Source organism: Trachypithecus francoisi, unplaced genomic scaffold (genome assembly GCF_009764315.1).
Source record: "Trachypithecus francoisi isolate TF-2019V2 unplaced genomic scaffold, Tfra_2.0 Lachesis_group19, whole genome shotgun sequence".
Taxonomy (NCBI): Eukaryota; Metazoa; Chordata; class Mammalia; order Primates; family Cercopithecidae; genus Trachypithecus; species Trachypithecus francoisi.
Window position 1 is genome coordinate 7,993,103 of NW_022681464.1, and position 25,284 is coordinate 8,018,386.

Consider the following 25,284-nt stretch of genomic DNA (forward strand, 5'->3'; position numbering starts at 1 on the left):
AACCCTTAAGTCACAAGGGACTTGGCACTTGCAAAAGGGTAGTAAGAAAGAATAATAAGTCTCTCTTGCAAGGCAGCCTTCTTAAGAGAAGATGAGCCCAGAGGGATAGAGGATTCATGAGATGAAAAGGGAGAGCTGTTACTATCTAGAGGAGAGAACTCAAGTAGTTAATCAACCTATGAAAAGAAGGTCAGTCTCTCTAGGAATCAGAGTAATCAAGGAAATACAGAGAAATAAAAATACATATGATACTGTTTTAAAATTTATTCAAGGTACTATTAGAGAAAAAAATAAATCTGAACACACCAATTGTTGGTGAGGATATGAAGCAATCCTAACTCACATTCTGTGCTGGTGAGAAGGTAAATTGCTAAAACCATGCTGGAGAACAGTGGCAATATCTGGTAAAGTTGAAGATATGCAAACACTTCTACCCAGCAACCCCACTCCTGAGTCTGTATTCTACATAAGAAGGTTCACAAGAGCACTGTTTGTAATTGCTTACTGTTTGTGAGCAATTGGAAATATTCTTATTATTCATTGGTGGGGGGGATGGATCAATTAACTGCTGTGTGTTCACACAGTGCAATACTACATAGCACTAAACATGAATGAACCGGGGCTTCTCTGGCTGAGTGTGGGGAGTTGCAGAAGATTGTACACAATGTAACATCATTTATACAAGTTTAAAAGCCTGCTAAACCTGCCTGTGTGCCCTTTGTGGGTACATCTATCACCTTAGTTGTATAAAGAGTTATACAAAAATTACAAAACCTAGTTCAGGTAGTAGGTAGTTCCTATCTCTCTGGAGGTGGGAGGCAAATGGTATTGGGAAATGATACACAAGGGACTGTGGATAAATTTTTCAAGCTGGGTGGTGGTATATGGGCCTTCACAGTCTCTACAATTTTTTTGTATAAGCATACCATCTGAAAATTTTCATTAATACTGTCTTCAAAGTAATGTGAAGCAGAGAAACAAAGGAGATTTGCATGGGAGAAGTCTTGAGGGTTTGATGGTAGAAAGGTCAGTGGTGAAGGCAGCAGTCTCCGAATCAGAGACCTGCGTCTGAATCCCAGCTCTCCTGCTCACCCACTGTGGTGTGGTTTGAGGGGCAAGTTAATTAACCTCTTGTGAACCTGATTTTCCCAGGTGCAAAATAAGAATAATGATATTTACTATTACGTGAACATGGTCAGTTCAGTAGTTAAATAAACTATTTTAAATTCTAGCTACCTTAGTCTGTTTGTATTGCTATAAAGGAATACCCAAGACTGAGTATTTAAAAAGAAAAAAAATTGGCTTATGATTCTGATGGCTGGAAAGTTCAAGATTGGGCATCTGTGTCTGATGAAAGCCTCAGTCTGTACATGCCATCTCCCGTTTGCCTTTCACCATGAGTGCACCTGTATCTCCCCTTCACCCTCCACCATGAGTGCACATGGCATCTCCCCTTCACCTCCCACCATGAGTGCACCTGCATCTCCCCTTCACCTCCCACCATGAGTGCACCTGCCATCTCCCCTTTGCCTTCCACCATGAGTGCACGTGGCATCTCCCTTTCACCTTCCACCATCAGTGCACCTGCCACCTTCCCTTCACTTTCCATCATGAGTGCACCTGCCATCTCCCCTTCACCCACCACCATGAGTGCAGCTGCATCTCCCCTTCAACTTCCACCATGAGTGCACCTGCATCTCCCCTTTGCCTTCCATCATAAGTGCACATGTAATCTCCCCTTTACCTTCTACTCATGGAGATGGCAAATGCAGAGATCACATAGTGAGAGAAGAAGTAAGACAGGGGAAGTGCCAGATCTTTTTCACAACCAGCTCTTGTGGGAACTAATAGAGTAAGAATTCACTTACCCTCAGGGAGGGTGTTAACCTATTCATGAGGGATCTGCCCACCATGACCCAAACACTTCCCATTAGGCCCCACCTCTAACACTGGGATCAAATTTCAACAAGAGGTTTGGAGGGGACAAACATCTAAGCCATGGCACAAGCACAGTGCCTGAAACATTTTTAGGGAGACTATGCATTCTGGTTTATCTGGGACAGTCTTGGTTTATATCTTCCAATCCCAAAAGTGTACTGATTGGAAGATAAATAACACACATTGAAAATACTCCATGTAATTAATGTTAATCCCTTCTTTTGGTTTTCAAGTCCTTGGAAATGGTAAGCAATAGTCCCTCCTCTCTTTCCAAATGTATTTAATAGCCTATCTATGCAGTGAAAGGTTTACACATTCCTTCATGCTATAAGCTCAGAGTACCTAATCCAGCGGATTGAATAGCTACAGGATTCTTGCTCAAATTTCATTAAGCTCTAGAACCAGGATAAGCTGAGGAGTTCAAAATTGTTAAGAGTATAATGGGGCAAAAAGTGTTAATGACAAACAGCAAAAGAGTTACTGAAGAAATATGATGAAAACTTGCATTGAGTACTTAGTATGTGCCAGGTATTTTCTGAGTCCTTCATGTATAGTAACTCATTTAATCGTATAGACAAGGAAACTGAGATCAAAAAATTAGTAAGTGCTATGAACCCAGGCAAACTGACCCCAGACTCTATTAATCACCATTTTCTATTGCCAAAGAATCCTCTATGAGGTAACAGGATTGAGTTTTAAAAACAATCACTTCAAAACACCATGCTCAAATGAATGTTGTCTCTCCAGGAGAGACAACAAAGTCCTTCAAAGTAGCTTGTTGGAAGGCTGTCTGTGGGTTTTTACTATGTAAACTTTGCTGAGCATAACTAGAGTCTTCTTTGGGAATTTCCATCACAATCGTGGCATAAGTCCTCAGATACCTTCATATTTTTTTAACGTTTAAGGTGGATGTAATTTTTCTAAAAGAGTCAAAATTTGCTTAGAAATGTGGGCGCAGTGGCTCATGCCTGTAATCCCAGTACTTTGGGAGGCTGAGGCAGGCGGGTCATGAGGTCAGGAGTTGGAGACCAGCCTGGCCAACATAGTGAAACCCTGTCTCTACTAAAAAGTATAAAAATTAGTCAGGCATGGTGGCACGTGCCTGTAGTCCCACCTACTCGGGAGGCTGAGGCAGGAGAATTGCTTGAACCTGGGAGGCGGAGGTTGTGCTGAGCCAAGATTGTGCCACTGCACTCCAGCCTGGGCAACAGATCGAGACTCCATTAAAAAAAAAAAAGAAAAGAAAAAAAAGAAATGCAAATTAAAACCATAATGAGGTCCACTACAAACACACTAGAAAGGTTAAATTAAAATCACTTTTATACCAAGTATTGATGAAGATGTGCAGCTACCAAATCACTCATACATTACTGATTGGAATGCAGAATGCACCAAGCTCTTTGGGAAACAACTTTGACAGTTTCTTATTTAGTTAAGTATACACTTACCATATGACAGAAAAGGAAAATAAAAAAAGCATGTCCACACAAATGCCTGTATGTGTCTATAGTAGCTTTATTGATAATAGCTTCAAACAGGAAATAACCCAAATGTCCATCAACAGGTGAGAAAATAAATAATTTTTGATATAGTCATACACTGGAGTACTACTCAGCAACAAAAAGGAATGAATGACTTATACCTGCAGCAACATGGATATGTCTCAAAAGTATTTGCCGAGTGAAAGAAGCCAGACACAGAAAACTTCAAATTATCTCATTTGATCTTTCCCCTCACTGTTGTCATCCTTATTTTAAAGGTGAGGAAACTGAGCATAGAGCAAGCAGTTAAGTTTAAGTTACATAGGCAGTAAGTTTTATAGAGTCCAACATTGAAGGCTATGTTCTTAGTAACTGTGTTACTCTGAAGGCTTCTGCCAACCACAGTCCCTGTGATAAACACTCAGACACTTCCCCAACCAGCCCTGAGACACTTGGGCCAGTTGTAACAGAAATGGAATCAGCTGTCAGGATGGTGAGACAACACCCCCAAACTGTAGTGCCACTCTGATAAAGCCCATGCCAATTGCTAGGGACCCAGCCTGCCCTGGAACTGAGCTCGCCCAGGTTATACATCTCCACTTTAAAAAAATAAATTAGGCAGGGATCAAGGATTATCTCTTTTAGAATTTGAGTTCCCATTGAAAAGACAATTGGATACAAAAGGGGGCTTGGGCCGGGCGCAGTGGCTCAAGCCTGTAATCCCAGCGCTTTGGGAGGCCGAGAAGGGCGGATCACGAGGTCAGGAGATCGAGACCATCCTGGCTAACACGGTGAAACCCCGTCTCTACTAAAAAATACAAAAAACTAGCCGGGCATGGTGGCGGGCGCCTGTAGTCCCAGCTACTCGGAGGTTGAGGCAGGAGAATGGCATAAACCCCGGAGGCAGAGCTTGCAGTGAGCTGAGAACCGGCCACTGCACTCCAGCCTGGGCAACAGAGCGAGACTCCGTCTCAAAAAAAAAAAAAAAAGGGGGGAGGGCTTGGGTTCTAATCATTATTGTCCTCCTGCCTCCAAGAAGCTTTCAATTCCAATGCCCCCAGGCCCAGGCCGGGTGCCCCTCCCCATGACACCACAGTGTTCCATGCTTGTCTCTGTCTCAACTTGTCTTTGACCTAGTGCTTCTTTCTGTGTCTATTTTCCCCACGAGAGCATGAGTGGCTTGGTGGCAAAGAGGGATCTTACCCCAGTGCCTGGCGCATCACAAATGCTCAAGAAATGTTTATGAAATAAAAGGAATTAATATCTACTTACTATGTAAATTGGCCATCCAATTAATAAACAGACATTTCTTGATTATTTATGATTGGGCAGTTCAGTGGAGGATACATGTAAGAAACTGTTCTTGTTCATGGAATTTACTCACAAATTTTATTATTAAGAAATAAAAACCAGAATGTGAGGCAGAGCATGTAACAGGTACTAAAAGAGTGGCCCCAACAGTAAGTTCTAGGGAAGGAGGGAGGAGCCATGCAGGCTCAGGGATCCAGGAGATTTCTGATCTGGACATGTCTGTGTCCCAGGTACTTAGGGTGGGACTTGGAAGTAATCTGGGGAGTAGTTTTGTCATTTCCATGACCGGAAGAAGTCACCTCTAACTAGAAGAAGGGAAGCTTGTGAGTATCTTCAGTTTCACTGAGCTCCCATAATAGTGGAAATTTCTAGTTCAGGACTCTGATCAGACCACATGGGGAGTTTTATATCTTTGCCCAGGAAGATTTGCAAATGCATGTAGTTTCAAAGTAGAGTGACCATGTATTAGCCAGGGAAGGCCAGGCTGGGGTATCTGCCTGCTCCTGTGGCCACCGATTATCCTCCAACATTCCTCGTCCTGCATATAAGCCCCTCCCCTTCTCCTGGAGAGATAACCCAAAGTCCCCTCTAGTTACTGAATCTAGACCCAAGGCCAGCACCTTTGGGTGATGGACAGTCCTTGCGACATGTCTGCATATGATTATGTTGGGGCTGATAACAAGTCACCTCTTCTCCCCACTTTTACACACACCCGCAGTGTACAGAGATGAGCAGGACAAGGCAAGCAGTATAGTGACTTCTGTGAGGTGCGAGGAGAATTGGCAGAATATGGTAGTCCCGACTCTCTGGCAATGATGGAATCCTGCTCAGTTGGCCTGCACAAGGGCCCCTGCCCCTGTCCTGAAGGAATTTCCCTGACTAGACCTTGATGTTTCTCCAAGGGAAGAGCCCTTTGTCCATCAACCTCCATGGCCCCTGACTTTACTTTCTAAGATGCTCCTCCACATTCATTATCCTCCACATCCCCTCTGCCGTGGGCATGGGGATGCGTGCATCCTTTGGGTGCTGTACAACTTTCATAGCTTTTTTGTTCTGCTCATGCAAGTGTAGAGACCTGGAGTCATTTTAGGATTCATACAGTCAGTGGTCTTTCTAACTGTATAATTATCTCAAAAACGTCTGGCCTGTTTACTTCCAGTTAACCTCTCGCGCTCAGAATCACAACTGAACTTCTATGCTGGACATAGTTCTCAGACCACGCCTCTCTTAAGCTGGTGGAGGCAACACTGAGGACATCTCAAACAACAGGCTGGAGCAGGAAGACTCATCTCCTGCTAGTTCTGGCTCAGGAGCCATTTACTTTTCGAATGAGGTAAACGCTCTAACTTCTGGGCATGTTCTCTTCCCTTTCATTCCTACTCTTAAATGCCAGAGCTTATATCTCTTATTACTTATGTACGTGAAACCCATCTTTCTGGCTCTCGTTCAGATTCTTTCCTTACACCTGAACGTTCTGTAAGCTCTTCGTTGGCTTCCATGTTAGGGAATGTGACAGGGCTATCATAGATTTTGCAACTGTTTGACATGGATCTCCTTCTTTCCTGCCTCCATTGTCTCTCTCTGATGCTCTTCACCAGACCCCTAAGCCAATGCCACATATTTTAGATTTTTTGAACCTACATTAAAATGTCAAGCACAATAGAAGTTTATTTTTGCTTAAGTAACAGTGCAGTTTTGATTTGCTGACCACTAGGCAGCTCTTTTCCACATGATGATTCAAGTATCCGGCTTCCTTCCCTCTTCAGAGTCTATGAAACCCTTGACCTTGGGTTATAATCTATACCAACTGGTAGCAGAGGGCAGAAGCCATGTTGGAAAGGAAGCATATCTTTTCTCTTAAAAATCTGCAAGTGGAATACATCAACATCCTCTCACATTTCATCAGATAAAACTTCCATATGGCCATACCTAATTACAAAGACTGGAAAATGTAGTCAGCCATGTGCCTAAAAAGAAGATAGCGAAGGGGATTTGGGTGAATAGCTGTGATTTCTGCCACAGGAAATTGTTGGGCCACATAGGAAGTTTTGTATTCTGGTCTAGTTGGGTCTTTTTGCAAGGGGACATTGTGTGTACACGATACAAACAAGAACATGTCCAGAGACATGTCTGGGACCAGAATACCATCAAGGTCATTGTGATTGAGCTTCCCATCTGGAATGGACTTCCTAAAGGACTCCAAAGTTTATTATGCAAGCTTATTAAAACTTGCTGCTCATAGCTGTGCCTTGCCCAAGATACTGTAGCAAATGCTGATTTTGTGGGTCCTTTTCTTTCTTCCCTTTGGGTAATCCTGTTCTGATCCTAATGAGTAAGCTCCCAGTACTTGACACATGTTTTTTTTGTTCCCAGTTGTGGTCCGTATGCTCCCATTTAGCTCAGGCTGGCTTATTTAATTTTTAGAAAGTCTCATGCAAAATCTCTTGGATACAGAGCATTTTAAAATATAATATTGGGGGAGTTTGGAATCACAGGCTTTATAACAATAATAATATCTACAATTTACTGACTGCTTGCTATACGCCAGGCATTTAATAGACATCTAACTTAATACTTGAAATAATCTCATAAGGTAGATATGCAATTAGATGAATGGTTGAAGGAAAAGAGAAAATTTAAGTCTATCTGGCAACTGTTTTTAAATAACTAAAGGACTATCATGTGGGAGTGAGATGAATATTCATTCTGCATTGTCTCTCAAAACAAAACTGGGACCTCAGACATTATAAGCCACTGGCAGACTTAGGCTTAATGTAAGGAATAACTTTCTAACAGTTACACTGGCTGAACTAGTCCAGGCCAACTCAGAAGATACTAATCTCATTGCCTTCAAGAGTAAAAGATCCCGTTTTGATACCGGGAGGGTGGAAGTTGAGGCAACTCAGCCATCTGTTCATCCATCTCTTCATCGGTCCGTCAATCCATCCATCCACTCATTTTTGTTTGCGTGCGTTCACCAGTTATTTATTAAGGCCCAGTAACTGTGCAGGGTGTTAGTTGGGGAAGGTGCCTTTAAGGACCACCCATCCCTGAGATCCTATGAGTCTCTGACTGTCAGCCTGTAATATGGCCCTCAACACTGGGATTCCCTGTCACAATCTTCAAAGTACACGATCTAGAAGTCTATTGTGAGCTGTGTTCTTCTTAAAGAAAGCCGCAATTTAAGGTTCACCTGACTTAGAAAAAGTAAGTTCTGTTAACCAGTATACTTCACCCACTTGGAATAATTGTGGAAAACAGCAATCTGAACAAAATCAGAAAAGCAAATTGTTTTTAAGGGCATTAATGGGACTAAAGATGCTATCAAGTGGAGGTCCTCAGGGATCTGATAGAATAAATTTATAAAGTTCTTTGTAGCACTTTACCACAATGGCCAATGCTAATTTATATATGGATGTCCCTGATGGGGGTGAGCACAGAGCAGATTCACAAATGGGCTTAGACAGCTCCAGTCCTATCCATGGGATTTCCCTCATTCAGGAAACCAAGATTCTACAACAGTTTCCTTCTTTCCGTGTCCTTGTACACTTGGGAGCGCCATACATCCCTTCTGACCTGTTTCTCATCTGCAGTGTAAGGGGACCGAGGGAAAGGATCTCTAGAGACCTTCCTAGTTTGACCAGTCTATGATTTTGATTCTTTTTATTCATTCAGCAAATCCTGAAACTGTGGTTTATTCTGGGTCATAGTTTCTAGCTTTGGGGAGGTCTATAATCACATAAGCACATTCTCTTAGAGACAGTCCCCTGAGAAGTATGATGTGCATTTCAAGGAAATGCATTAGAAGCAGCCAGTCTTTGGTCAAATTTTTGCTTTGGGGGCCAGGCCATAGCTGGCAACCTCAGTCAGATTTAATGCCCCAAATGGACCTGCCTTAGACAAGTTCTGTCTTTTTCAGCAAATGGCACTGCATGGAGAAGAGCAGAAATGGACGATGCTCACAAGAACTTGAAAGAGGTGCCATGAAAAAGCTGAACACATGGAGAAGAAGAAAGGTTGAGACAGAAAGATGGGCTCTGGTTACTTCTTCTCTACCCCCTAGGAGCCTTCACTCTGGCTGTATAACAATCACACTATTTTTTAATTTGTTCTCCCAACAGATCCACTGTCTGAGAGGAAATCTACAGCCCCATGTCCACTGGAGCATCGCGTGTACATGATTCAATTAACCTTTAAGGTGGCTCGGGAAGTTTGTGCAATAGGAGAGCCATGCCTTAATTGGCAGCCTGACACAGACAATAAAGTTTGATCAGATGAAGAGGGCATCGGAGACATCATTAGCATCTTCTACTGAAGACTACATGGGATGTAAAAGTTGTTTAATTTCTGCTGGAGAAGTAAGGGAGGAGGAAACCTGGTTCACATTTCCCGCATGTTTTGCTTAGTAAATATTACATTTCCCTACTATAAACATCAAGCAGGCCCAGTATTTTGGTGTGTGTACAGCTTCCAACCTAGCTTTTATTGCTCTGCAATCCACCAAATGATCATTTCTCTGTTATTAAAACTTTGCATTTCATAAGAGCTGTTTTGGAAAAACAAACATAAATAGAGGCAGACGGATTGATTCCTTCTCAAGAGTTTCAAACGGAAGAAATGGATGGGGCAGAGGGGGAAGAGAGACTGTGTGCTGGAGAAAGCCTGGAGGAGGGTGGCCGTGTGTGTGTGTGTGCGTGTTTTAACTTTCTCAAGAGTAGCACTTGGGGAGAGGGACTCTGGAAACCATGGAAATGAGTACAAGGTCAATGTCTGGATCCTCTCTTATTATTCAGAAGAGTTGTAAATCTTAGCCCTTCCAGGAAGTCTAGCCTAAATGAGAAGGGAAGAGAAGGGAAACTAACATTTACAGAATGCCTTCTGTGTGCTAGGCACAGCCCAGATGGTCTCCCTGCTTCTCACAAGCAGCCCTAGTAATGAAGTTTTATTATGCTGCTTTTCTAGATCAGGAAATTGAGACAGAAAGTTTGCAAAAGTTGTTGAGAGGGCAAGCCAGTAGGTAATAGGGCATGAATTCTATTTCAACTCTGCCTTTCTCCTCTACCCCATTAGAAGGAAGAGTGATAGACTTCTTCAAATAGAATCTGACAAAAAAGCTTCTCTCTACTAAGTAGATCATCTTCCCATTTTCCTGTAACAGATAAAAAATGCCTACCAACTGAATTTATTTATGAACTAATGTGCATTTAAAAGAGCTTTGAAATGTGCAATACTAAAAATAAGCAATTAATTTTCACTTATACAAAGACACTTAAATAGAGCTAGACCATTGTAGGTATGATTATCACTGCTTTGTTGTGAATTCTTTTGGAATCAACAAATTGTCATCAAACATAGAGTAAATGCTCACTCTGAACAAAATACTGAGGACAGCGGGGGAAAAAAAGAAGTAGAAAAAGCTTTGGTGCTTTCGAGGAAAGGAGACAAGGAAAGAGAACAAAAGGTGGATGCTACATGTACCATGTTTACACCATGCACACACACACAGCCAAACATGCAATGTATACACTCACACACACATATACCACAGAATCACACATTACTCTAGCACTAGGGATATATGCTAAGCCAGATAGACACAATATCTGCACTTATGGAGCTTACAGACTTGAAGGGAAGACATCCCCTGAATAAGTAATTACAAGTTTGAACAGGAGGGAGAAATCAGATCAGGAGGGGCTTATTGAAAGAGGAAGGACTTGGAAACACTTCAGAATCCTGGCTCTGTGTGTCCCTGGGGCAACAACTTGGTGACTCCATTTAAGCTTCTAACACCAGGATCAAATTTGATGCTCTCCAAGGCCCTCTCTTGCAGCTTCATTACACACTGTGACTATGAATGTCATGGGACGCCACTGTCCCAGACAGAAGGGGGGATGAGACAAACTTTATATGTAGAACTCTCTCCCCTGAGGGCCACCGTCCTATATTCTTCCCCTGCTTCACCACCCAGCACACTTTCCCTGCTGGACCATGGTCCTGGCACTTTGGACAGCTCCCCCAGCACTCCTCTGACCTCCTTGTCATCAGTGCACCTTGGGTCACTTCTCCCCTTCGGAATCCCCCCCTACCCTGGGCCAGGCCTTTGGTGACCCCTGACACTTGCGCCAACAGGACAGAAGGCTGAAGGTACTCTCACCTAATCTTTGACCATTTCAGCTGCAGCCTCTGGAGATAGTGCATTAGTGGAAAATACCCATGCTTGATGGAAAAGGTGAGAATTTGAAGGCAGAAGGAGAAAGAACAGCACCAATGCAGGTGTCTGGGAATTTGGGGGAAGGGAAGGCATTGAAGCCTGGACTAGAAGGGAGGGGGACCTTTATCCCATTTTCATGTTAGGCCTCCCTGTGTCTAATAGACCCAGGGCCGGAATGGGAAGTTTGAAGGGCGATGTGATGCTTAAGCACGGAAAGCTCCCACCCCACCTTTAAATGCATGTCTCTCCTAATTCCTTAATTTCCAGGTTTCATTCAGGCTGCTTCTCTCCTGATTGAAGATACAGGAATAGTCTGATGAAGCAGTAACTCAGCCGAAATAATGATGATGGTGATGATGGTGATAATAACAATGATAATAACTGAGGAAAGAATCATTTGTAGAGCTTTTAATTTTCCATTTTTGTTTTCGTTCTGTCTCAGATGAGCATCAGCTAATTGATCTTTCTGGCATCTCTGTGGAGTAGGTAAGAATTAGAATTCCTTCTCAGGAAATACCCAGCTTATTAATAACCAAAGAGGGGGGTGATACACTGTTTAACTAACTGGCTTGTCCCATCCGAAGCATCGAACATAGAAGTTCAGCTCTGTTCATGGAGCTCTCACGATCAACACATCAGCAAGCAAACAAAAAGCTCTTCCAGAATGTTGAGATTGCTCCCAACTGTTACAACTTCATAGACATTGACATTGGCAGACTAGGATCTTACTAAAGGTTAGCCCTTATTAGTTTTGAGGCCTTGAATATGTCCCTTAGTCTTTCTGGCTTCAGTTTCTCCATCAGTGAAATGGGAATATGAATACCTAAGTTGCAGCAATACTGTTTGAATCAATAGCAAATATGCAGTTTTGAGTTTTTGACAAGCCTATAAAAAGAACAAAAATAGAACCCAATGTCTAGAGGAGAATAACAGGTAAAATATAAGATCCTCAGAAGCCTGGAAAATCTTCAGGGTCTGCCCTACCTAGGAGGTACCTTATTCCAGACTGCCTCATCTCTCCTCTACCCTCATCAAGTCTCAGCTGGACAATGCTCCTTTTCTCAAGAACCGTCTTTTCTTTCAAATAATATGGTTAACTAGTCATGGACAAAGCAATGAATGTCTATAAGCAATATAAAATATGATATAGCTCTTCTATGTAACCATTTATATTTAAGCACTGGTTTTCCAAGCAGGCCAATTTTAAAAAAATATGTTTTCATAATGTTAGATATTGTTCTATTTGCATGTGTTAATTTTAATTTTACTTATTCTTACTTTACATAAAGTAAAATGCACTCTTCTTGGTGTATAGTTCTGAGGTTTTACAAATGCCTAGAGTTAGGTAACCACAACAAAGATACAAAACATGGCTATCACCTCTCCAAAATTTTCCTTTGGAGTCAACTGCTTTCCCACCTCCAGGCCCTGTCAACCTCCAGTCTGTTTTTACAGCCTAGTTTTCTCCAGAATGTTGTGTGAGTGGACTTGTAGAATATGCAGCCTTTTGAGTCTATCTTTCCTCACTTGACAGAGTGCATTTGAGATTTATTCATGTTGATTCCTGTATTAATAATGTATTCTTCTTTACTGCTGAGTAGTATCCCATTGTATGGATGTTTCACAATTTGTTTATCCATTCATTACTTAAAGGCTTGCTTTTAGGTTTGGGTATCAATTATGAACAAAGCCATTACAAACATTCACATACATGTTTTTCTGTGAACCAAAGTTCCTATTTCTCTTGGATAAATAACTGATCGTTGAGTTGTATGATAAGTGTATGTTTAACTTTATTTTCTTTTAAGCTACCAACCTCTTTAACAGATGGGATATATCATTTTACATTCTCATAAGCAATGTTTAAGAATTTCAGGAGTTCCACATCTTCACAAGCACTTAGTATTGCAAGTTTCTTTTATTTTAGCATATAATGGGTGTGTAGTAGTATCACCTTGCAGAGTTGCCCTTTATCAAGTTAAGAAAGTTCTCTTCTTTTGTCAGATGCTTTTCCTAACCTATTGAGATGATCATGTTTTTTCTTTCATTTATTAATATGGCAAATTATATTAATTGATTTTCAAATGTTGGCTTAGACTTGCACTCTAGAGATAAATACTACTTATTTATAATGTATTATTATTATCATTTTTTGAGAAAGAGTCTCGCCTGTAGCCCAGGTTGGAGTGCAGTGGTGCGATATTGACTTGCTGCAACCTCCGCCTCCTGGGGTTCAAGTGATTTTCCTGCCTCAGCCTCCAGGGTAGCTAGGATTACAGGTGTGCATCACCACATCTGGCTAATTTTTGTATTTTTAGTAGAATTGGGGTTTCACCATGTTGGCCAGGCTGGTCTTGAACTCCTGAACTCAAGCAATCCACCTGCCACAACCTCCCACAGTGCTGGAATTATAGGTGTGAGCCATCGTGCCCAGCCTTATTGCTGGACTTTGATTTGCCAAATTTTGTTTAGAATTTCGGTTCATTGTAGGCATTGGTCTATAGTTTTCTTGTCTTGTAGTATCTTTGTTTGGTTTTGATATTAGGGTAATGCTGGCCTCTTAGAAATAAAGCAGCCATATACAATAAGTAAGTGAATGGGCATAGCTATATTCCAGTAAAACTTCATTTATGAAAAGAGATGATAGGTTGGAGCCCACAGGCTGTAGTTTGCCAACCACTGGCTTAGACTATTGATTTGAGACTCCTTTTTGTTTCTTTTTTTTTTTTTTTGAGACGGAGTCTCGCTCTGTCGCCCAGGCTGGAGTGCAGTGGTCAGATCTCAGCTCACTGCAAGCTCCGCCTCCCGGGTTCCCGCCATTCTCCTGCCTCAGCCTCCCGTGTAGCTGGGACTACAGGCGCCCGCCACCTCGCCCAGCTAGTTTTTTGTAGTTTTTAGTAGAGACGGGGTTTCACCGTGTTAGCCAGGATGGTCTCCATCTCCTGACCTCGTGATCCGCCCGTCTCGGCCTCCCAAAGTGCTGGGAATACAGGCTTGAGCCACCGCACCCGGCCTTTTGTTTCTAAACATTTACTGATATACATTTTCCTCTAAGCACTGTCTAGCTGCACTTCAAAAATTTTAAAATGTTGTATTTTCATTTTCTCTAGTTTGAAATAATTTCTAACTTTCTTTGACACTTCTGCTTTGACACATGGGTTACTTTAAAGTGTGTTGTTTAATTTTTAAATATTTGAGGATTTTCCAGATATTTTCCTATGACTAATTTCTGGTTTAATTCCACTATGGTCAAAGAACATACTTTGTAGGATTTCAATTCTTTTACATTTGTTAAAATTTATTTTACTATTGAAGGAACCATCTATATCACAGAACATTTCATATACACTTGAAAAGAATGTATATTCTGCTTTTTTAAATGAGCTGTTCTATTAATATCAGCTAGGTCAAGTTGGTTAACAGAGTTCTTTAGTTCTTCCATATTGTTGATGACTTTCTATTTACTTGCTTGTGAATTACTGAAAGAAATATTAAAGTCTTCAAATATACTTTTGAATTTGTCTGCTTATTTTTAATCTCTGTCAATTTTTGCTTCATGTATTTTGAAGCTCTGCTGTTAGGTGTGTATACATTTAGGATATACATTTTCTTGACAACGGCTCTTTTGTAATTACATAATATTCCTCTTCATCCTTGGAATTTTACTATTCTGAAGTCTTTTTGTGTGATTCTAATATAGCCACTCTATCTTTCTTTTGATTAGTATTCACATGGTATAGATTTTTCCCATACTTTTATTTTTAAGCTATTTCTATTTTTTGTTTAAATTGCTTTCTTTTGGACAGCATTTAGTTGTGTCTTCATTTTTTATCCAATTCAATGATGTCTGTCTTTTAATTCATTTACATTTAGTTATTGAAGTGACTGACTTTAGGTCTACAGTTTAGTATTTGTTCTCTCTCTTTTGTTTCTTTATTCCTTTCTTCTGCCTGTTCTACTACCTTTGAAGTGATTTGAATATCTTTGCCATTCCATTTTGGTTTATCTATTGTCTTTTAGACTAGATCTCTTTGCATTCTTTTTGTTTAGTGCTGTCTTGGGGGTTACAATATTGATAACATTTTACAGTCTGTACAGAGTGAACATGTTATAACATCAAATAAAATATAGAACTCTTACAACCACATAGATATTTTTACTCTCTCCACCTTTAATGTATACTTGTCTTGTGCTACAGGTGCATATGTTGAAAACCTACCAGGCAATGTTATGCTCTTTGCAATCATACATATTTTAAATAACGTAAGGGAAATTAAATAATCTATTATATTTACCCAAACATTTTCCATCTCTGTTGCTCTTCCTTCATTTCTGAAGTTCCGTGCTTCCCTCTAGTATTATTTCCCTTCAGCCTGAACAACTTTCTTGTTTTAAAGCATTTCTTTTAGAGTAGGACTGCTGATAATGAATTCACTTAAAGATTTCCCTTTGTCTGCAAATATATTTATTTCACCATCATTCCTGAAGGATGCTTTCAGTGAGAATTCTGAGTTGACAGTTCTTTTCTTTCAGTACTTTAAATATGTTGTTTCACTGTTTTCTGGCTTCCATGGTTTCTAATGGAAATTTGTACTTATTCAAATTCTGCTTTCCCTACATGTAATGTATCATGATTCTCTGGCTGTTTCCAGAATTTTTGTTCTTTATCTCTGGTTTTCCATAGTTTGATTATGATATGTTGGGTGTGGTTGTCTTTGATTTTATCCTGTTTGGGGGTTCACTGAATTTGAATCTATAAATTTAAGTCTTTCATCAAATTTGGGCAGTTTTCAAACATTATTTCTTCAAATAGTCTTTTTCTGCTACAATCTTGTTCTACTCTTTTCTTGTAGGACTCTAGTAACACAAATGCCAACATTTTGATAGTGTTCTGGAGGTTCCTGAGGCTTTTTTCATTTTTTTTGCCAATTATTTTTCTTTCTGTTCTTCAGATTGGATAATTTCTATTCATTTGTCTTCAAGTTCTCTGATTCCTTACTCTCTCACCTCTATTTTGCAATTGAACCCACACAAGGGGTTGTTCATTTCAAATATTGTGTTACACAGTCCTAAGATTTTCACTGGCTTTTTAAAATAGTTTTCTTTATTGAGAACTTTTCTCTTTCTATCCTTTCAAAAGCGTGATTATAATAGCTGCTTTCAAGTTTCTATCTGATAGTTCCAACATTTGTGTATCTTGGCATTGGTGTGTGTTGATTATCTTTCCCTTGAAAATCGATCACATTTTCCTAGTTTTCCATATGTCAAGTAATTCTGGTTTGGAGTTTTTATAATGTGGCTCTGGGTCATGTTAAAAATCCTCTGGAGAACCTTAAGTTTTCTTGTCTCGGTACTCAATCAAACCAGTTAGGTTCATTCCACAAGTTCTGTCTCACTTTCTGTGGCAGGAAGTACTGTCAGTTTGGTTCGCACATCTGCCTTAGGCCTTTCCCATGTGTGAGCTTCTTGGGGATTAGTCTGGGACTTGGTGTTGGCCTATATTCAGTTCTGACATTCTTTGTTATCTTGCTTTTGTTTTCTTCTGTACCTGTGCAGCTTATGGTGAGGTCCAAGACTTGTATCAATTTAGACACAGAATTGGTGTCATTCTTTTATTCAGCTCTCTCTGCTGTTGGAGCTTCCACCATATTCTCCTGCTTCCTCCAAGTGGCCACTTTTCCCAGCCCTCAGGCTAGAGGGACACAGAATGTCTCAGAACTTCATCTGCCCCATGATTCTACACAGTTCTGTGAAACAAGATGCCCTTGGGGCAAGCGGAGAAAAATGAATGGGATTTTCTTTGTGCTTTTTAGAATACAGGGCCATAGTCTCCCTGTTCTCCTTACCAGAAGGATTTTCTTTTGGAATTTTAGATACTCAAGCTGCCACCACCATGCAGTATGAGACAACGGTTGTCCTTAGGGTGAGGGGCCAGGAGAAGAAAAAAGGAAACAAAGGGAATTCTCCCATGTCCTCCAGCTCTGTGGGGTCCTTTTCCTGATCATCTGACCAGAAAGACAGTAGCACCTCTTCCAGAGTTCTGCTGCCTACACTGCAGTGCAGCAGCAATGGGAACACCTACAGATCAAAGCCAGTTCATAACATAGGGGAAAAATGGTATCTCACCCCTGTTACAAGTCATTTACCAAGATTTGGTTCCAAGCCTCCTGATGTTGTGTTTCTAGAATTATCAGGTAGTAGTTGCTTTTTGTATTTTGTCCAGTGTTCTTAGCTGTGTTTAGTGGGAGAGACTGGGTGTAGTGGACTTCCATCTGGCTAGTGCCAGAAGTGTTCCTATAATGTTTTAATTCAAATGGCTGCTTTTAGTGGTGGAAACACCAGTATAGTAATAGGTTGCAGATACTTTCTACCCCATCATGTTATACTAAGTCTACTCTACCTGTATCCTAAGCAGGCTGTGGAAATAGCCAGATAGTCAGGCCAGGGCATATTAACCTGCTGTTTACGTAGTGTAAACACTTTGGGCTCTTCATCTCTCCCAGAATGGAAGTCTCATCGATAAAGACAGAAATTAAATGTATGTTAAACCATGAAACATCTATTATGGTTTTAATTTTGTCTCCCACCAAGGATATGTTGAAAACTTAACCCCTAATACCTGTGAATGTCACTTTGTTTGGAAATAGGGTCATTGCAGTTGTCATTAAAGTTATAATCTGGTTATACTGGAGTAGGGTGGGTCCTTAATCCAATATAACTGGTGTCCTGATAAGAAGAGGAAATTCAGACACAGATAGAGAAACATGGAAAATGACCATATGATGATGGAGGCAGAGGCTGGAGTTTTACTGCCACAGCTGAGGAATACCTGGGGCTACCAGAAGCTGGAAGAGGTAAGGAAAGGTCCATCACTAGAGGCTTTGGAGGGAGCATGGCCCTGCCAACACTTTGGTTTCAGGCTGCTGGCCTCTAAACTGTGAGAGAGTAAATTTCTGTAGTTTTAAGCCACTCAGTTTTTGCTACTTATTATGGCAGCCCTTGGAAACTAATACATCCCATCTGGGGAAAGTGCATTGTACAAGTGAATAACTGAGCAGAGTAAGCAGCCCCTGGGAATTTCTAAGTGACTTTGGGGCAGCCCTGGAGACTGGCAGAAAAGGCGACATTTTCCAGAGAGTAGAGGACAGAGATTGGTGATTGCTCCAAAACAGGGCCTGTGCCTTTGGCTGGTTCCCTACTGTGGCCAAACATTTCTCCCTGGAAAGGGCTGCCCAGCTGGCCTCTTGCACCCTAGCACCACCCAACCCACTCTATTCATATAGGTCCTCTGACTGCTGCCCTGGAGTTGGCTAAGGGATCACAGGGAAGCCACATCAGTTGTTTATGGCTAGACCACAGAATCTAAGGTGCTGCTCAAAAGTCTGCATGGGATCCCTCTTACCATCCTCATTCCCCTGCTGAATCCTGACTCTTTGCTCAGCACTCAAGCCCTCCAAGACCTGGTCCTACACTCCTGTCCCATCTACCATAGTTCCCCATAGCATCACTCTCGTCTCTAACAAGGGGTCTTGTGGAAGTCCTGAGGGCTGAAGCTCCCCAAACCTAGCTCTCATCTGAGACCCTTGGGAACAGGTTACAAAAACAGATCTTCATAGCCACCACAAGACATTCTAATTCTTAAATGAGAGCAAGGGATCTGTATTCTTAACAAGTTCCCTGAATGATTCAGATGGGACCTCCAGCATTGCCCCTCTTTATAGTAGTTGTCCCATAAACTTGTGGGAGGAGGGGTAGGGCAGCACTCTGAGGAAGGGCACAACCAAGGCAGAAAAAAGTGGTTTTGCAGGACAAGGAGGACTTATGGAATTGGGATCTGAGGAAGAAGCTGCCTATGGGGAGGGAGAAATTCTGGTGAAAGGAAGAAGATGGAAGGCATATTTCTGCAGAAACAACAAGGGCACTGGAGGATGGCCTACAAGGAGAGGAGGTGGAGCTCCTCTGGGACTTGAGGGGAGGCAGGGAGGGTGGGAGAATACTGGGGGCAAAGGTGTAGAATGCCTCCTCTCTCTTGGCTATGGCTTGCATTAGAGGTAGTGGAGGAAATTTTCAACACATAGGTAACACAGAGCTGAATTGGTGGCCAGAGGAACACAAAATGGCCCTGGGGTGGGCATCTTATGGGACCAGATAAAAGGAAAATGCAAACATGCCTGAGGGAGAAGCTGAGGGCTGCGGGAGGATCTGTGAGAAGATGAGGGTGATGGCCTTGGGCCTGGACTGACAAGGGGAACAAATGAGGCAGGGGAGAGATGGGCTGGGAGGGCTCGGGAAGGTCGAAGAGAAAGAAAGTGCTGAAGGTGAGGGTCTGGCTGGGGGAGACCTATGTTCTCTTGCAGAACCTATCACTCTCTTGCTGTGTGATTTTGGAAAAGCCACATAACGCTCCGGCCTAAGTCTTCTCATACTCTAAGTAATAACTCAACTGTATAGGTATCCCAAGAGGATAAGATAGGAAAACAGGTTAAAAAGTATTTTTTATTTTCTTTTATAAAGGTCTACAGATAAAAAGGTTAATGACTGCCATCTTTATGATTAGTATTCCAAGAGATCAGATATTATCTTCTAATGAACATGGCTATTCAACCACTCTAGGACAGTGAGAACTCATTCAGCCATCATGTCATAAGAATCAATTCAACAGGTAGTTTTCCCAAGGCAGGTTATATTGTGATACAATTTAAGGGCGTTTATCAGGGTGAATAGACACTTCTTATAAACCCAGTTGGGAAAAACGTGTTGCAGAAACATCAGAGACTTAGTACTTCTCAATAAATGGCATGGTTTTCAATAATTGACACAATGTTTCTGATTATTGTTTCATAGTACTTTGCATGCTCTCCCCATTACCAACTCATTTTATGACGATGTTAATATACAGATGTTACTTTAACCTGTTTTTTAATTTATCTCAGCTATCCCAAAGTACATTTCAAGTGATTCGCTTATTTAGTAGCACCTCATTTATTGTGAAAGTATTTTCTTTTATCACTGTGAAAGTGCTAGTGAAATTTACACGTGGCTTCTCTTTCATTTTTAAATTCACCCAGAGTCAAGGAGTATTTGCTGTTCTTCTCCTCAGGGCCAAGATCACATTCCTGTCTTTTGTGGTTGAATTGCCTATTGTTATTCTGCACCAACCACGTGCTGTAATGTGTCTCTCCTTTGTCTCTTCCTTTTTGTCAAAAGTGTGAATACCGAGACCAGATTGGGTTCACTGTCTGATGAGGGTCACCTCCTCAGCGCCCATCAAGCATTTTTCCAGTAAAACTTGACTCTATCTTTTAGTCCGTTTCTACCTCTGAGAATGTTTGTTGAAATATTGTGAAGTTGAATTTACACCGGAGTGCAGGTCTGCATCTAGGATCAGTCTTTTTGGTGTATCTATTCCTAAGGGGTCTTAGAGATTGGCTCAGGGAAGGCAGGGTGGGCTTCAGTCTGGACAGTCACTTCTAGCTCTAGTCTTCTCCTCAGCTCCAGGGTGACATTTCCAGTTGTACCTGGGAATCTTCCCATAGCTCTCAGCCAGCTTAAGCTCATATATTCCAACATGAAGGCAAAATCTTTCTCCCAAACTGGCTTTTCCTCCAAGACTCCCAATAATCTTGGTGGCTGTCTTGGTCTGTTTTGTGCTGTTATAACTGAATACCATAGACTGGGTCATTTATAATGAACAAAAATTTATAGTCTCACAATTATAGAGGCTGGAAAGTCCAAGATCGAGGGGTCAGCATCTGCTGAGGGTCTTCATGCTGTGTCATCTCATGGTGGAAGGCAGAGGAACAACGGACAGCAAGAGGGGCCCAAACTCATCCATTTATAAGGAAGCTACTCCTGCAACAACAAACCTGCTTCTGTGATAACAGCATTAATCTATTTATGAGGGCAGAGTCATCATGGCCTAATCACCTCTCACTAAGCCCCATGTCCCAGAACTGTTGCACTGGGGAGTAAGTTTCTAATACATAATGTCTTGGGGAACACATTCAAGCCATAGTGATGGCCCTCCAGGCTTTCCCTTATCCTCCACATCCTGTCAGATACCATGCTCTGCAGACCCTTCCTGCTCAGCCTCTTGGCTATCTCATCTTTCAAGCCCATTTCTCCTGCCATCTCTGTCCAGGCCTCTTTCTTCCCCCTTGCATGACGATGATAGCCTCCTACTACTCTAGCACCTCTAGTCACCAGCCTTGATCCTTCTAATCCCTCTCACAGGCCAGGGTGCAGTTTTGATGGAACACTAGGCTCCTCTCTTGCTCAGCAGACTGCAGCAGCCCATTTTTCTTAAAAGAAAGCAACATTCTTTAATCCTCCATTTCAGGCCCCTAAACAGACCAGCCTTACCTTCTTTCTCCTCCAGCTTTATACTTTATCAAGACTGGTTCAGTACTTCCACAAGCACAAAAGTTAGTGGCATAGGCCAGTAAGAGCGTTTTGTTGTTCAGGTCACAGTGAGTCAGTGATGGGGTGAGGGGGAGATTTTCTGTTCTGCCCAGTCCTCAGAGCTCTCATTCATTCCACCTGTGGCTTCTTATTCCTCCAGGCTATCAGCGTCTTCTATTCAGCCTCCTGAAGAGGAAATAGAATGTGAATCACTTGGGAGATCAATGGTCCAGTTCTAGAAGTGCAACTTATGCCTTCTGCCATATCCCATTGGTCAGGACCAGCCACATGACCACCCCAACACACTGTCCACTAGAAAGTGTAGCCCAAGCCCAGGCTGACCAGGAGAATAAAGACATGGTGAGCAGCGATGCCTTGGCACAATTCCCATGCTTCCCCACTTAGGCTGTTCACCTGCTGTCTTCCATCTGGAGCTTCTGGAGCTTTTCGGTTACTAAGAAATGAATGCAGTGGGTTGACAGAGACTGAGAATAGACCCCTGAAGGCAGAACAGCAAAATGAGACATGGAGAACTGACCTCAGACCTCTGGCAAGGCTAGACAGGCTGAAGGTGCTGGGTGCTCAGGCCTACTTTCCTCCTGCCCTCATTTCTAGCTGTCCAAGCAGTTCCCCCCACAGAATGAATGTCCCACAGGATGCATGGCCTACCATATGAACCAAGGCAGAGCTCTTCAGAATGGCGCAGATTCATGTCAGAGCAGCAAAGTGCCCAGTGCATCAGGCACAGTGCTTGATAGATGTCAGTGGACTGAATGACATCCAGAGTTTCAAATAACAAAATGACAAAGCCAAGCCAGAAATGGCTCTATAAACCTGGACCAGGTTGGAAGTATTCAAAGTGAAAAATGTCACTTTGGGGTCCCCACCTCACTCCTACTTTGGCTTCAAAAACCTTTAATGACACGCTTTCTCCAATGACCAGAGTACTGACCTCATCTTTATCATCTCCTGTTAATCTGGCTGCTCCAAGACAAACTCATGGTGGTTGCAGGGGGAGGGTGTTCTGCTCTGCCCAGTCTTCAGAACCCTGGCTGATTCTCATCTGTATGCTGCTTTCTTCCAAGGTAGCTTGTTTGCCTCAAATTCTTCTGGCCTTCCTTTCCCCCTTGGGAAGGAAGAAAAATCATGAAAGCATGTGTGCAGTGTATTTATTTTTGCAAGTGTTATTTTTGCAACTCAGGTTCAAGCCGCGCTATCCAACTCCTTTTTCTAACCCTCGTCCTTGTTAAGCAATACCTAAGTCATCACGAATGCCTCGTGACTCTTCACATGTGACCTAAAGATCCCCAGGGTCTTATGGGTACCCCCAATGTGGTCATAAGGGTCAGAGTCTTGTATTCAGAGCGGTAGGCCAGAGGGTATGTGCTGTTGCTAATAAACGGTGTGACTTCTTGGAACTTGTATTAGTAGCTTCCTTTTCCCACCTCCTCCATGACCCTATCCATTTCCTACTCTTCTCTGCCCTATTCTGTGTTGTGGTAGGCTGTCTCTTACAGAAGGCATTACCCAGTTCACAGGTGGATTTGGACAATGGCAAGCATCTTCAGGAGATCAAGGGTGAGAGGAGAGAGAGGTTGGGGTATTTCTTCCCTTGCTCCCTCTGTGCCTCAGGGTCATATTTTGGCAGTGGGCGCAGCCCTCTACAACTGCAGCCCCATAGGAAGCAGCCTCTACAACTCTGTGGGCTCCCATTAAACCATTTCTGCATCTTGTCCCTGCAGACCTAAAAGTGGTGTCAATGATTTGTTGATATTGCAAGTCTTTTGTTAGCCCTGGCATTCCTTGGTGATTGCTTTAACCCTGCTCATATTAATGTAAATAGTCTCTTCATTAAATTCCCCTCAAAATCCCAGCTGAGGGTCCCCTCTGTTTACTGCCAGGAACCTAAGACAGTTTAAGATCTCTGGTGATATAAGATGTAAAGAAATCTGTGTTTCAAATACTGTACTAGATTCGTTCCCTGAGAACAGGCTCTGAGAAAGAGTTTTCCTGGGGAGTGCTCTCAGGAGATACCTCTATAAGGAAGTGAAGGCAGCACTGGGGAGGAAAGTGTACCTGCTGTGTAGTTGCAACTGAGCTCTCAGCCAATGCCATAGGTAGGTGTGGAGCTGGAATGGCCCTTTAAATTGGTACAAATTAAGGCATGCGGGCTGGACATTTGCAACATAGGCTGACCCTGGGAGGGGGCATAACTTTGGGCAATGTGGCTTCCTGCAGTTAGCTAGGGCAATGTCCAGGAAGAAACACAGATGTTAGCCCTCAGCAGCTGACTTATCCAGCAGCTGGGGGATGGGTAGGAAGGTCCTAAAGGGGAGATCCAGGTGGATCACCCAGCATCCATTGTGGTTTATTCCTTTTGCTACTTTGTGTACTTGCTTCTTATAGCAAGAGCATCCCATCTGGTCTTGTTTCCTGGGGAAACTTAAGATAAACTTTATGAGACAAAGTGTTACAAAGTGAAACTGGTCTCACAGGTACAACTGATATTCATCATTTCCCTACTCTGTTATCCATTCCAGTTTATCCTCAGCCTTGTCTAGCACCTCTGCTGATCTAGGAGGCTTATCTGGTGGGGTGACCCAGACCTTCACCCCTGAGGTGTCTGGTCTGAGTCCTTTGGTTATGGTGCCCTTCTCAGGCCATGGCCACTGCACTTGTCCACTTGCTATCAAAGCTGGGCCAAGAATGATTAATAGATGCTCCAGTGGATCATCTAGGTGCCATATGCATTCTTCTCTATCTCCACTGTGCAACAGCAGCCCTGCCTTCTCTTGATGGTTAGCGTCAATTATCCATTCCAGGATCATGAATCCCTTCCTTCCTTGATGGTCCCTTGGTACTTGGAGTCCTAAGTGATCAGGTGGCAGCCATAGCTTACAATTCAATAGAACACTTGCAGTTTTCTCTGGTGAAAGTATCCTCCTCTAGAAACCAGCACCACTGGGCCACAGAGCCTAGAGTTATGGGGTCAAGAAGCACAAATTCTCCAAGGGGGTCACTAGAATTGGTGGTAAGCAGTTCCACTCCTGCTTCCACCTCTTAATTCCTGGATCATGCATTCCACCTGTGGAACACAGAACCTTATAATGTTTATTGATTTAGGATATATACACCTGCTGGGAATGGCATTCCATTCTTATAGAAAATCATCTCCAAGCTGGTATCTCAGCTTTATCTCTGGATTCAGGGTCCAGACTGCTGACCACTACATCATGGAACCTCATACCCTCAGCTTCATCTCTAAGAGGCCATTCCATCACTTTATCAGACCAGCGACTTCGGGTGATGCAGTATCTGATAGTGTTGCTGGATCCCCTGGGCACATGCCCACCACTGCACTTTCTCTATTGTAAAGTGGGTCTTTTGGTCAGAGGTGGTGTAATATGGAATCTTAGCTTTGTGGATCAGGCCTTAGGTAGTGGTACTGGTCAAGGCACCAATTGTATCAATTCTTTTCAAGGTGATCCCTGCCCCTTCAAGGGTTGAAGAGGTCCAACATTGTCACTTGCCACCAAGTAGCTGGTTGGTCTCAAGAGATGATGCAGTATCAGGAACGTAGCTTTGGACTTTTAGAACATTCAAGTGACAGTAGTTAGATCAGCCTTCCTGAGCGGGAGCCCATGCTGCTGAGACTGTAGCTTTCATCTCTGCCACCATGGTTACTCCATTCATGAGCCCATTATGCACTGAGGTGAGCACTGGTATAGTTAATGACAGACTGGCTGTTAACTGGCAGTATAATTCTGTGTACATTGCTGTTTAAGACTTCTTCCATGGGGCATGCTCTCACATGGGCATTCACATGTGATACCAAAACTTTTAGACCTTTACTCTCTCTCATAAATCTATCCACTTCCTCTCTCCAGACATCCTTATCCCTCATATATTTCCAGGATTCTAACAGGCTGTGCATCACTG